General features: G+C 44.9%; 1 long non-coding RNA gene across 1 annotated transcript in view; it reads left to right on the forward strand.

Annotated features, from left to right (window-relative positions):
* Nucleotides 1–355: 355 nt before the first annotated feature.
* LOC129383048 (uncharacterized) overlaps nucleotides 356–13,818 on the forward strand; it is a 74,894-nt gene continuing 61,431 nt past the window's right edge. Inside the window, exon 1 of the long non-coding RNA XR_008610987.1 lies at nucleotides 356–415. This is a non-coding gene — a long non-coding RNA (uncharacterized lncRNA). The remainder of the gene's footprint in view (nucleotides 416–13,818) is intronic.

The following is a 13,818-nucleotide window of genomic DNA, read 5'->3' on the forward strand; positions in this document are numbered from 1 at the left end:
GCTTGCAATGAAGAAAACCCTATTGGAAGTTGAGCAATATATGCAGTATTTTTTTTAAGCGCATCAAAAATACGTCTTAGCAGCCATATATCTTCTTTTCTTTACAAAACTGTGGAGACATAGCTGGAAGGGTATTGTACCATGAAAAACACCATGGCCTTCTAATTGGGCTGATGACAAACTTTTTATTTTTTGTAATGGAAGATTTTTCTCTCCCCTTGACATTTATTCCCGAGTGGCCCTTCTGCTTCAGACATCGTTAGAATGGATGACGTGCACGGTGAATTTATGTTGCTTTCAGCAGATAGAGGCAATGCTCCTTTAACATACTTATGTGTGTATATATATTTTTGCAGTTGGTGTGGACCATACTTTGGGGCAGAACCTTATTTTGATACGTTGCAAGATCGCATCTGTAAGTGAAGCAACGAACATTTATTTCATGCACCTTTGGAGCTCTTGCTAGTGATCTTTGCTTGCGTTGCTTAGTTTGTGAGATCAAGTATTCCGCTTGGCTCAAGCCATGACACCTTAAACAAGGTATCTTGAATGTATAGCATCTTCTATACTGTGCTAAATTATCTCTTTTCTCTAATATTGTATGGTAATGCAGAGTTGACAGGCTGGAAAACTGACTGCAGAAATTTCAAGCGTGGAATTTTATATTCGTGCAAGACATCTAAAAAGTCATTGCGGCGTTTAGACGCTACCAATGCTCAGGCAACAAATTAAGAATGCCGTAAGGTAAACTGGTAGGCACAGAAAAAAGAAAAGCATTTGAAAACATTCGGTTGAAAGCAGCAGCTGCATGCACTTTTACAATATTATTTATTTGTTATTTACTATATGCGGAAGACATCAGATATAACGGAGAAGAGTGCCTAATTGCAACAAACTATGCTTAGGAACTATATTCACGCTGATGTTGCGAATATCCGTTTCATTGCGTTTCTCAGCCTGCACAAGTGCCGGTGGTGCACGTTCAGTGCTTTTTGTGGTGTTTTAACTTCATTCCACGGAAAGACTAGCGTCTTGGAAGTAGCCGCATATTCAATAGCCCCATCTACACGAATGTGACAAGTGGCTCATGGTATCGTATTTTTACAATGATATTGTGCTAGGAAGGGGTGCGGAATTTTTGCGGTAGGATAGTCTAATTTGAAACGTGTAAGCTGGCTCGCGCTGTGCGTGATAACGCTGACCTATCGCCTCGCGGCGGAGAGGAAAATTGAAATGGCCACCAGCGTCTGTTCTTTTTCCCTTTAAGGGGCAATGCACCAGCCGACAACAGATTCAGGCGAAGGTGGATGTACCACAAATAAATGTGGTCGCACAGTATTACGTTGATGCACTAGGAAAGGCGATGGGTTGATTTCGCATTTATAAAAACACAAATTTAATGAATATTAACCACATAACGCGAGATCACACAAGCTGCTGGCACTGGCTCAGCGAATGTTTTTTATTCGATGTGCCTGGACAAGGTTCAGGATTACATGCGCAACCTACAGGTACACCATGGTGCGTGATGCAAGTGTTGCAATCAACTTCTTAGTGTGTGGTGTTTGAGCGGTGGCAGCCTTTTTTAAAGAGACGTGTGATTTTATAGGCACAGGAAGCGGACGAGGAATAAATGTAAAAGCAGTGCTCTCTGCCAAGTGAACATTGTTTTACAGTATGTACTATACCGGCATTCCTACTTAATATCGGCAAAGCTATTTGGCTATGAAATGCCACCACAGGATTAACACTGTTTTGATAGCATTGTCATTCGGATAAACTGGAAATTCTTTTTGTATTATTATTCTTTAGCCGGTAAGTGATCTCTATAATTCACTAAATACCTGTGGAAGGAAGAAGAAAACCAGCCCCGTGAGTGGGCAACGCGAACGCGTGCATCGAGAGAGTCGACTCTCGCTTGGACTCTTCGTTCTTCCTAGGGCTCCTACCAGCGGCTGCTCGTGACACTGCTCGTTACAGTAAGCCTCTTTATAGGTGCTGAGTAGCCATCATTATTACCATGCTTGAACTCTGTTCGATAACACTGTAAACTAACATGCCCGACGCCGTCCAGCAAACGTCATTGCAACAAACCGTCATTTGGGGCGCCCTTCACCACATAGATCCGCCGAAATTAATCGATACGGACGACGGCGACGTCGACAACTCGTCGGACGAGAGGTTGAATGTGCAGAAATGGTGGCATGACGCCAAAAAGTTGAGCAACATAGCTTTCTACCTCGCGGACATCGCGAAATTATGGTTTCATAATACTAAGGCGGACTTCTCCATATTATCAGAACCTTCAAGACCACTTTCACCAATCTATTTGGCCGTCCAATGGTCCACAATTTACCGGCCAGGTAATGCATATCCAGCTTTTCTGGACAAGTACCCACTAGCGCCCCAAGCAACCCCGGCGCGAAGCTAGTACGTTTTCAATGGAACGAGCGGGTTTTTCGCAAATAACTAAAGCTGCAGGTCAATTATCGAAAAAGACAGGTGATAGACATGTTCTGCAAGACACTCCATACTAGCCAAATGCAGTTCTCGCGCTGTGGCAAGCAAGAATTTTGTTCCTAGAGCGGTTAAAAATTCAGCAATGGTAGCCTATGGGAACAACGAAAATGTGTGCTCGATTTTCGAAACAAGAACGGTAGCTGTGATGAAAGTAGGGCTGTTGTCGATGTACCCGCTAGAAAGTATCCAGTCGGGAGACTCAGGTTTCGATTGATGCCTATCTTGACTCTCTACACATGGCGTAACACTGTTCACAAAAGCGCTTTTTGAAGCACAGTCGTGCGAGTTCGCATGGTCTCTGTAAAACCCGAGCGTATCATGTGCGGGAGCGTTGGAGGCCGTTGCCGAGTCGTTTATTCGCTCGCACCTATCGTTGCGTAATTACTTTGGTTAGCACAAAACAACGGAAACAAGAAAGACGACAGGACAAGGCGCTACCAGAACCGCACGTTCAGGAGAAGACACAGACACACAAAAATCAGGGCCCACAATAGAATAAACATAGTTCAGCGCAATTCGTTGGCGGACTAGTTGGTGCGAATCCCTAATTACTTTGTTTAGCACCAAACAACGGACACAAGAAAGACGAGAGGACAAGGCACTACCAGAACAACAGGTTCAGGAGATGACAAAGACACACAAAAATGCGCTAAACAATGTAATTATGGATTCGCACCAACTAGCCCGCCAACGCATTGTGCTGAACTATAAATCCCGTCGTGCTGGCAGCGGCTCGATGCTGTGCTGCGTGGTAATTTTTAACACCACGAAGGACTGAGTTTGACAGTCTCCCAAAGGGTGGCCTAAACGCAAAACTTAAGATTTGGTTTCAGTTTTGGTTTTTACAGCACTGGTGTTCAAAAATATTTTCTACTTTTACGTCCTAAAGTGTAGCAATGGATTGCTTATTTGTTAAGTTGTCGTTATCATTATCAGAGTTCATTTCTTGAACACCATAACAACAAGCATATGCATGTCTTTGTTTTACGTTAAAAAGCTATCATCCCTTGTAGCATAGACACACTCAGTAATTCTGGACATCGCACCTTCACCACGCCGTGGAACTTCGCGGCAATGCACATGCATAACTGAATGGGCAAGATTTTAAATAATTTTATTTCTATTTACCAGTCGAGTATCAACAAGTTTAAACTAATTGTGTCAAGAGGGTAGTTCCTTGTAAAAACGTAGGTATTTATGGTATTTAGTCAGATCATTGGCGGTGGGTTAACGTTTTGATTCCCAAAACTTCATTTTAATATGCAACATCACCGAAACTGTGCCATGTATAAAGAATGACCAAATATCCTAAATATGTTGTCAGAAAGAAAAAAAATATTTATCCTTTGCTGAACAATTAGGTGTTGCTCCAGACCAACATTTGTCACCTATGGTACTACTTTACATGGAAGGCCTTAAAACAATTACGGCTTGGAAGGAAGTTGTGTTCTGAGAACGTATTATTCTTTCTGCGCTGGGCCGGGGCGTGTGCACGAGAAGTTCCTAGTAAATCTTCGACAGGATCACTTGGCGTTTCTGCATCTTCCTCTTCGCATGGCTGTTCATGGCAAAACTTGCTCTCAATTTCAAGTAGGCAGGAATCAATCAATCTTCGATTATCTCTAAGATCACTGTCAGAGTCATCCGGGCCACTGTCGAAGTCAACATGGTACAAATCACCATTCGGAAGTTAGGTTACATCCTGCATTTCTACGTCAGTCAGCCACTTTTTTTTTTACGTCACCAACTATTTATAAAATACAAGAAATATTACCCTATAACTGATGCTTATTCTATTGTGTAGAATGAACACTGTATTATTGGTTTGTTTTACTTTCGCTCCCGCGAGAAAATAGTACAAGCAGTATCTTCACATACCTCATCGCGCCTCCTCATATGCCAGTTGTTGCTCATGAGCAACACCGGTTTTGGCGGGTAAAATGCTGTAGTGCAAATTACGGCTTCACCGGTTTGCGTCATCTTAAATGTCCTAGGACGTCTTTTGAGCTGTTTTAACTCTAACAGTTGTCGTGGCAGTGTCCTATACCGCTGTAGTACAAGAAAATTACCCACGCGTGCTGAGCTCGCGTGGCCACCTCTCAACAGATTCAAGAACTCGCTACTTTTTAACACAAATAACCTTTGCTGCCGTGGCGGCGTATTTGTTTGAAGCTCAAGATGCTCAGTCTGTTGCCACAGATGGGGTCAGCAGTATCATGGAGGAGGCAGCGTTCAAGAAAAAAAAAATGTTTTCGGGCTGTTGCTACAGGTCAACATGGGGCATTAAAGCGTGAAAGTAGTGTTTTGGTCGGAATTGCGCAGTTATCTCACAAGACAGGAGCAAATGGTTTTGAATCCTCTCTACAGAGGGCACATTGACTTGAAGAAGCGCGAAATGTAAACTGTAAAAAAATTTATTACAGTTGGAGTTTTGAACAGTAACTGCAGAGCGAGGTTCAATCAGTCTGTTTACACGTGCATGTTTTTGTAAAGGAGCCGCCAAGAAGAGGGAGTGTATATGGGTGTGCATGCCTTGAGCTTGCGTGCATGTGTACTTTGCGCGGGTTTGTGTCTTTGTATATTAATATGCGTGCGCACGAGTGCGTGTATGTGTGTCGAGCCCATGCGTGTTTGTGTGTGCGCGCGCACATTTTGCGTGTGTGTGTGTGTGTGTGCGTGTGTGCGTGCGTGTGTGCGTGTGTGCGTGTGTGTGTGTGTGTGTATGTTTGTGTGTGTGTGTGTGTGTGTGTGTGTGTGTGTGTGTGGGCGAACATGGGCGAACATGTGTGGTATATTTGTGTATTTGCGTTTGCGTGATTGTGTGCGAAACGTGTTTGTGCCAGCTAGCGAGCATTTTCTCGCATGCACCTACTACTGGGGATGAATAGGATATAGCGTTAATATAAACCCACATTTGAATCTACGAGACAAGAATGAATGACATTGAATTTATCGCATTATTTATTTCTGAAAGCGAGATCATTGCAAAAAAGACTGAGTATGACTGAGACTGAGAAAAAAGTATGACCAGTGAAGCTGTGTATGATGGCCCCTTATTAGAGAACTGCGCCCCGCCACGGGTCGGCCCTGCATTGCATTATCTTCGGAATCGGCCCACGTATGGGGAGGGGAGTTCATAATGCCAGCGTCACCTGCCACGCGGGTCGGCCCGGTATTGTACTCTCTTCGGGATCGGCCCACGTATGGGGAGTAAAGACCCTTGATAATTTGAAAGTAGCGACATTCTCCTCCCCGCCGCGCTTTCCTCCTCGATTCTCCTCGCCTTTTCTCCTTGACTCCCGCAGACGGGCCGCAAGATTATATGGAGGCACGTTATTTTGGGCCAGTTGTATGGCCTAGTGGTGTTGAAAATATTGAGATGCTGATAACCGCATCGATAATGCTCAAGGCAACGTTTATGAGGAGGTTAGTTTTTTCTTAAAGCCGTATGAACGGGGCATACTGATATAAAATGAGCTTTGAGGCGAGTTCGGTAATGCAGACAATTTTTTGTGCATCTGAACTAGTACTGCTTCTGGCACATCCCTCTCAGTGTGCCTTATTAAGTTAGAGCCTTAGATCTCTGTTTCAAGGTCGCGTTGTGAGCTATTGAGTATATCACGTGACCCAAGGAAGGCCGGAAGCGAAGAGATGATTGCTGTTTAGCAAAGTTAATTAATGATTCATTAGGGATTGTATGAATCTGGATTAAGGTGTATTAAGGAGGAATAAAGTGTGTTACGCAGAATTAAGGTGAATTAAGGTCAGTGAAGGTAGATTAAGGTGCATAGGGTGGATTGGGGTGGATTAGTGTAGAAGAGGATGAAATACATTGCAGTGCTAAACATTTTTGCCTGCAGAACATTTCTTGCATCACTACCTCATGTGTACAGTCATGATTGATTGCTCAACCATCGTAATCAAAGCGCATTGATGTAATGATTTGGGCTTGTGGTAAATCAATACAAACGCTTTCCCCACGAAACAAAACCGCAAAAAGATGTATTTAAAACATTCGCTAATAAAGCGAAAATTCCCGGCCTCCGCCTAGATGTCGATATCAACAGGAAGCGTGCGCGATCATGAGAACACCCCCTTGCACTTTGCCTGTAGCCGTGAGAAAATCAAATAATAATCTCCGCCCACTTATGCGTGCGTGGAAGTGCAGTTCCTTAGGTGTCCTTAGGTAGGTGTCCTTAGGTATCACCTAAGAGACGCAAATGCAAAAGCCTTTAAAGCCTTCTGTTTTCACCCTAATCCACCTGCATCACCCTTCATCCACCATATTCCACCCCATCCTCCTTAATTCACCCTTATCGGTCTTATTTCTCCTTCATCAACCCTAATTCACCTTAAACCACCCTAATCGACCCTAATACTCCTTCATCCACCCTAATCCACCCTAATTCTCTTTAATACAATTTAATCATTGTTCATCTGCCTTAATCTCCCTTAATACACCTTAATATTGTTCATGCACCTTAATACACCATAATCAAGCTTAATCCTCCCTAATCCACTTTAATTCTATCGCTAATGAATGATTAATTAACTGGGATACTCGTTCATCTCTTATACACGGCATGACATCCTTTGGGTCGTTTCTGGCCTTCCTGGGTCGCGTGATATTTTCATTTCACAACGCGACCTCGAAACAGAGATCTAAATGCTTTCGCCTTAAAACTTAAAAAAAAAAACGCGATGTGAAATAGCTAGCGCTCATCACCTGCAATACCACCGGTATACTTGCCGCTAATATTTTCGGGGCTTGCATTCATTGTATGACTGACGCACACATCAATGTAACCTGAAAATAATAGCTCCTCTACAAGCCGCTTTTTCGCTTTTCAGTAACACAGGCAACGTATCCTAACAATAACGAAAAGTGCGATTGAGAGGCTGTATCATCGCTCAGAATTCTTCACAGTGAAAGCGACCTACAGTGCTGCATTTCCGACTGAATAACGACAGTTGCCTACGTGTGAGGTGATGGAATCCCACCAGAATATTAAGAATACTGAGGGCAACCCCGTTTTTATGCAACGTACAAATTGCCGCAGCAAACACGCTAGTGAGCAGGCCGTGAGAATTAAACAACTGCAGCAATAGGGGATGTTTTGACACGAGCAATAAGAAAAACGCCTCACCTCACAAACAACATTCTTCTTTGTCGTAACTAAGATCTTTCGGCCAATTTTATGCAGGCTTCCTGCGCAAGCCGGCTTCCTGCGCAAGCCGTCACGCTTTCCTTGTGGCATCACAAATATTGCATAACCATGTTCAGGCTTTTTGCTGCCGTTATATGCGCAACAGCACGGCATATCTCCAGCACAGAGAGCAGGAAACATCGTACAACGTTCGCTACACCGAGCTCAAGCGCCGAGCCAGCTGGGCTGAGCAGACAAATGGCGCGGACGAGAAAGAACAGAAGCAAAACGCAGGGTCCGTGTGTTTCCAAGGGCAACAGAAGGGAGACCAATCGTCGAGCATAAAAACGGGCGCGAGACTGCCGAGGGGGGGGGGGGGGGGTGGAATCGCAAGGGGTGAGGAGGTCGCGCGGCGGCGGCAGAGTTCAAAGAGTGGCGGTACTTTTAAATTATCACCGGACTTTTATGGGGAGTTCCTAGTGCCTGCGTCACCTTCGCCGCGGGTCGGCCCGGTATGTCACTATCTTCGGGATCGGCCCACGTAGGGGAGTTCTTAACGGCTACGTCATCTCCGCCGCTGGTCAGCCTGGTATTGCACTATCTTCGGGTACGGCCCACGTATGGGAAGGTAACGCCTGCGTCACCTTCGCTGTGGGTCGGCATGGTTCTCTGTGTAGCTAGCAAACTGTTCACTTTCGTTATCTTCATTCCCTCTACGGCAGTGCATTATCTTGATGCCAGCGACGCGCTAAATCTGCACCACCACGGCGTCATGCATCGCTTCTGCGACAAAGCAAGCTTTCGGCAGGACACGTTCGCTGCTATATTGACACTAAGTCTTAAAACTGCTTGTCTTTGAAAAAAAAAAGAAACAGCGTCAACAAAAATTTTAACTGACTGGCAACGAGGAACATGCTCACAGGGACATACTATTGATGACAACATCACAAAAGGCTTGGTGCGGCCAGGTTGGCTGTACAGGTTTGCAACGATTGACTGAGGGGCTAGTTGGTTCATTATCACATGTCAGCGTAACGTTTGTGTAGTTCCTCCTTTGTTTTCCGTCTTGAAGCGCTGTTCTTTCTATGACATTACAGATGTTCTATTTCTGTGTCGATTACGCTTTCCAGGAGCGTTAAATTGGAACATTTTTGTTCACACTGCTCTTACAGAAGCGGGTTTAATGAAAATTCCTTCGCTCGACTAGATAATCTCGTGGACGGACTCCAAACTTCGTATTTTCTTCAGCCACCTAAGTTCAATTATTAAAAATCTAGTTAAAGTAGCTTCGTTAAATACGCACAAAACATTTCAACTTGCTCCGCATATAGAGGTTACCAATCTGAACACTCGAATAATAAAATTTCACCAATATTTGTATTGGTTTAATAGGGTTGTTTAGTACATTTCAAAGCAGGCGGCATATTTATGGTGCAGTAGGCTTCTGATAAAGTAATTATGAAAGCTTGCACAGGTTATCTTGGCGCAAATCAAGTTTGTGAGCTCAAACGCATTTGTTAAACCGTCCACTTCTGCCTTTATAACCGATTTTCCTACATTTTACAAGAAACACTTCAACGCTATGGTACATCACACCAAGTGTGTGAGAACATTGCGCGCGCTCTCGATTAGGGGCCCTATAACGTAAAACTATTCCAATATGTTTCTATTCCAATCTCCTGACGTCAAGTTTGCGTAACCGCCAACGCAAGCACCGGGCGGTCATCCGCAGGGTTGTCTGAACAGACCAATCAAACGCTCTCCTCGTTCATAGGAGGTCACTTTTGCTTGCTTGAAAAACGCATAACGTTGCCTACACTGAGCGGTTTGTCGTATCTAATTGGCTGACAAGAGGCGAGGAGAACGCTCAAGTGGAGAGGGATTCGATGGGGCCGAGCCACTGCACTGAAAGTCGATAACCAGATGAAGAGGGCGGTGCCGGCGTCTACGATTGGTCGGCTTTCCCTTACTTAGCTTGCGGTGGCTGGTGGAAAATAGCGGCGGCATGCAACGGAAGCTCAAGAATGACGCTAAAGCGGACCCTCAGCAAGGAAGAGTTGGCAGAATGAGGGGGTAAACGTGCCGAAAGTGCTCGAAAACGTTACACGGCCACGCAAGAAGCTTTATTATACGCAAATACACTCATGCTCTCCGGCAGGTGCGAGTAGCCAGCGTCTGAGCGATCGGCGGCAGCCATCTTCCATTCCTTTCGGAACGGGGCAGCCTACGGCTATTCCGAAGAAAATTCAGTTTTGTTCGGCATATTAATGCATCTTTAACGCGTACACGTCACTTTGACGCGGTGAGTTCTTGCGGTTTTGTGACGTCGCGTGACAGGCAGGTAAAGTGGGTGCAGCCCTAAACCTTTTTACCAATAGCCGTGGGCTAATGGCAAAAAGGGGTCGAATAAGAAATAACTGTTTTTCTTTTTTCTATCAAATCATGCATAATCAGTGTGTACACATCATATCAGATGGGGAGGTATCGCGGTTTTCGTGACGTCGCGTGACAGACAGGTGAAGTGGGGTTGGTCGAAAAAAGTTTTTGACCAATCGTGGAGAGCTGATAGCAGAATTGGAATAGAAAAGTTTGGAATAGTTTTACGTTATAGCGCCCTAGATTTCTGAGCGTTCATTCCATCAGGCTCAGTTTCCTCGCATCATAAGAAATAGAAACAGCTGCCTGGAAGAAAACACGAGATATATTTTCAGTACTTTGTAGCATATAGATCAGCGCTGACATGTACGTTAGGACAAAATGTACTGAAATAATAAGCTGATGGTATTGCTGCAATAATTTTGGCTGTCTAATGCTAGGATATAAAGAACAAAATACCGTGATTTTGTGCCAATTAATGCTCACATACGTACAGTACCCCGTGGTGGAAATGGCCCTTGGACTACGTGGCTACCTTGACACACGAAATGCTAGTTTGATAAATACAAGTAATAGGAAAGTGCAACTCTTGATTTTTTTTTGTATTTCGGTGCTTGTGTGCAGTCTTGGTGGCCCTATTTGCACGAGCACTACGTTTCAGCTATCATTTGAACTAATTACCCACCGTGGTTGCTCAGTGGCTATGGTGTTTGGCTGCTGAGCACGAGGTCGCGGGATCAAATCCCGGCCACGGCGGCCGCATTTCGATGGGGGCGAAATGCGAAAACACCCGTGTGCTTAGATTTAGGTGCACGTTAAAGAACCCCAGGTGGTCGAAATTTCCGGAGTCCTCCACTACGGCGTGCCTCATAATCAGAAAGTGGTTTTGGCACGTAAAACCCCATAATTTATTTTTTTCATTTGAACTAATTGTACACTATATTTTTCTTTCTTGGGTGACCTTTCTTTAGCGTCTAACCACTGTTCCAAAGTTATCGCTTAGCGCAAGACGTGCCTGCATGTGTTTCTAATATCCAATAAGTTATCACGGATCCAATAGCGAAAGACCGTTATCTGATAAGATTGCGCGCGTGAAGCGAATTCTGGCGTACATTCTCAATCACACTTGAAGCCACGAGAATGCGCGGCAATTTACGGGCATTCCAATCTAATGAACCGATGCCTTGATGCGTAGATCAGATTCAGAGGAGGCATTAATTTGCGTGCAGCCATCGCTGTGCTTTGAGTGTTTTTCAGGGCAAGCACACCTTATAATGAGTTATATTCGTGATTCACTCTTTAGGAGCTGCATTGTTCTTCACATCACTATAACATGACAGTATAGACGTGCTACATCTTCATTGAGTGAATAATGGCATATAGACTAGGACGTTGGTTGTGTGTCCATTTACACAGTTACCGCAACAATTTATTTTTCTTAACTTACCGTTTAATTTATTAGGCTGTAAAAGAGAGCAAACATATAATAACAGGGTGTAATAATAACACAGAAAATTTAAATGCTTATTAGTCAACTATCAATTTTCACCTCATGGTAAGGAATTTCAATAAACATATCTCTATTATAATAAAGCCTATCCACTTGACAGCGTTTCATCTGAGTTGCTCCTTTGCAACTGATACCGACTTCCAGGTGGTTCGTATCGTGGGCCCTTGACAATTGTCCAACGTCAAACAAAGAGTTATTCTGTCTATACCTTAAGAGTTATAAGAGTTATATCTGCGCAGCTACGTTTCTTTCATTTCGTACTTCGTACTTGCGGCTAATAGTAGCTCACGGAGCAGAGCGCTCAGTATGAAAGTAGCAGAGAAGATGCTCTATACTGTCGCGTCACACCGCAAATAGCAGGCCGTGCTGCTGGTCATTCCTAGAAGATCGTATATGCAACGCCCAGCCATTTGCTACACAGCAACATGGTTTTGCGATGGGAGAGTTCAGGTGAGAGACAGGGTAGTTATGGAGATGAAGACACGCTATTTTCTGCTGCAATTTAGGAGTGAATCCATGAATGCCTTCAGTTATTGAGAAAAAGGAGGAGGAAACATCGGTCTCAGAGCATTGGAAAAAATGAAGTGGAGGACAAAAAGAGGAAAAGCTGACGTCTGGGATGCAGGCGAAGTCGCACTTGAGGATCGAGAGAATATAAGCAAAAGTTCGTAAAACCGGCTGAATTCCAGTGTAGACGTGTGAGGTGGCGAATAAATGATTGGAGCAACCGCCCAGCATCCGTCCTTTACCGTGGTATAAGCACCCGCAATTCTTGGGAATAAACGTTTACGGAATACCAATCTGGGCAACTACTTATTAGTCGGCCAAACCTCGCCGCGTAATTTTTAGTGGCAGGCTCTGTGGATTACATATGCGCTGTCACGACAAGTTTCCAACCATGCCGTGACGCTTGCGGTTAGGGTTGCCATACTCGTGGCTCTTGCGATTGCGAGAATACTCTAATTATGGGTTTACTGCAGAAGTTAGACGCTAAACAGTTTATAACAGCGTTTCACGACTTACATACGCGTAACACAAGCAGCTTTGCAGCATGTTACAGTGCGCGTCCCTTCAAGACAGACGATGCTTTCCCCGAAAGAACGCAGCTGCACTGTGACATGGAGACGCGTCGCGCGCAAATGCATGTACAGCTGCGCGCTGCAATAGAGCGCACAAAAGCAAGAATAAAGGCAGCTATGGAGAGCGCGCAGCAGGAATCTCTAGCGCTACAGTAGGAAAACTATACCGTTATACACTCATCAGAGGAACGCCATATTTGCCGAGTTAGTCTCATGTTTGGATTCTATTGGCACCCCCCTGCCTGCTTCTCAGTTCACGTGGCCCCAACCACCCCTCACAGGTTCAAGAAGATAGCACCCATACTCACGTCCGGCCACTTCTTCTCACGAAAATGATGGCGTCCCTTAGCCCCCAGCAGCAGATCGCTCTCTGGCAGTGGAACTGCAGAGGATACTGTCAAAAAAGGGAATCCCTGCAGCAATACGCTGCTCTGCCCACGCACCCTCGTGATATTATCCTCCTACAAGAACCAAACTGCTCCTTTCTCTATCTGGCTGCACCACTTCCACGGGTACTTCTCCACTCGCGGGGGCGCTAGTACAAAAAAAAATCTGAATGGGCCATTCCCATACTATAAACATTTGCATTCCACACCAAATCCTCAAAATCATTACACAGGGCAAGAACAGTCGCAGTATCTAGGTATTCAATGTGTTCGGATCTCCGCGCTCATGCACACACTCCCCCCCCCCCCCTCCCATTTCATCGCCTTCTAATATATTTTAGATGCCTTGGGTGCAACCTTCTCGTGTGCGGTAAATTCAACGCTCCGCATACAGTTTGGGGTGTACCACAAATCTAAAACTAGGGGAACTCAGCGGTGGGATGACATATGTAACTAGAGATACACGATATATACAGCCCCAGGACACCCAACCCGTTTGAATAACAGCATTACACGTGACAAATGCCATCACCTGACTTTTTCCGAACTGCAGGAGCATCTATGCAGTGACCATTACATCGGCGCCACTACCCTACCACTGTCGCTCTTTCGCCATACCTGGGGCTTGCGCCAGTAAACATCACCCATTAAATTACTCTAACACTGCACAGTGCACACTGTCACGACTGGAAAGAGCCGATCACGTATTAGATGCGGTTCAGGAAGCGTCGACAGACACCACCTGCAGGGACAGTATACAAGCAGTGGCTCGAGTCCCTTTGTGATGACACAGACGCGTA

The sequence above is a fragment of the Dermacentor andersoni genome, chromosome 3, assembly GCF_023375885.2.
Source record: "Dermacentor andersoni chromosome 3, qqDerAnde1_hic_scaffold, whole genome shotgun sequence".
NCBI lineage: Eukaryota > Metazoa > Arthropoda > Arachnida > Ixodida > Ixodidae > Dermacentor > Dermacentor andersoni.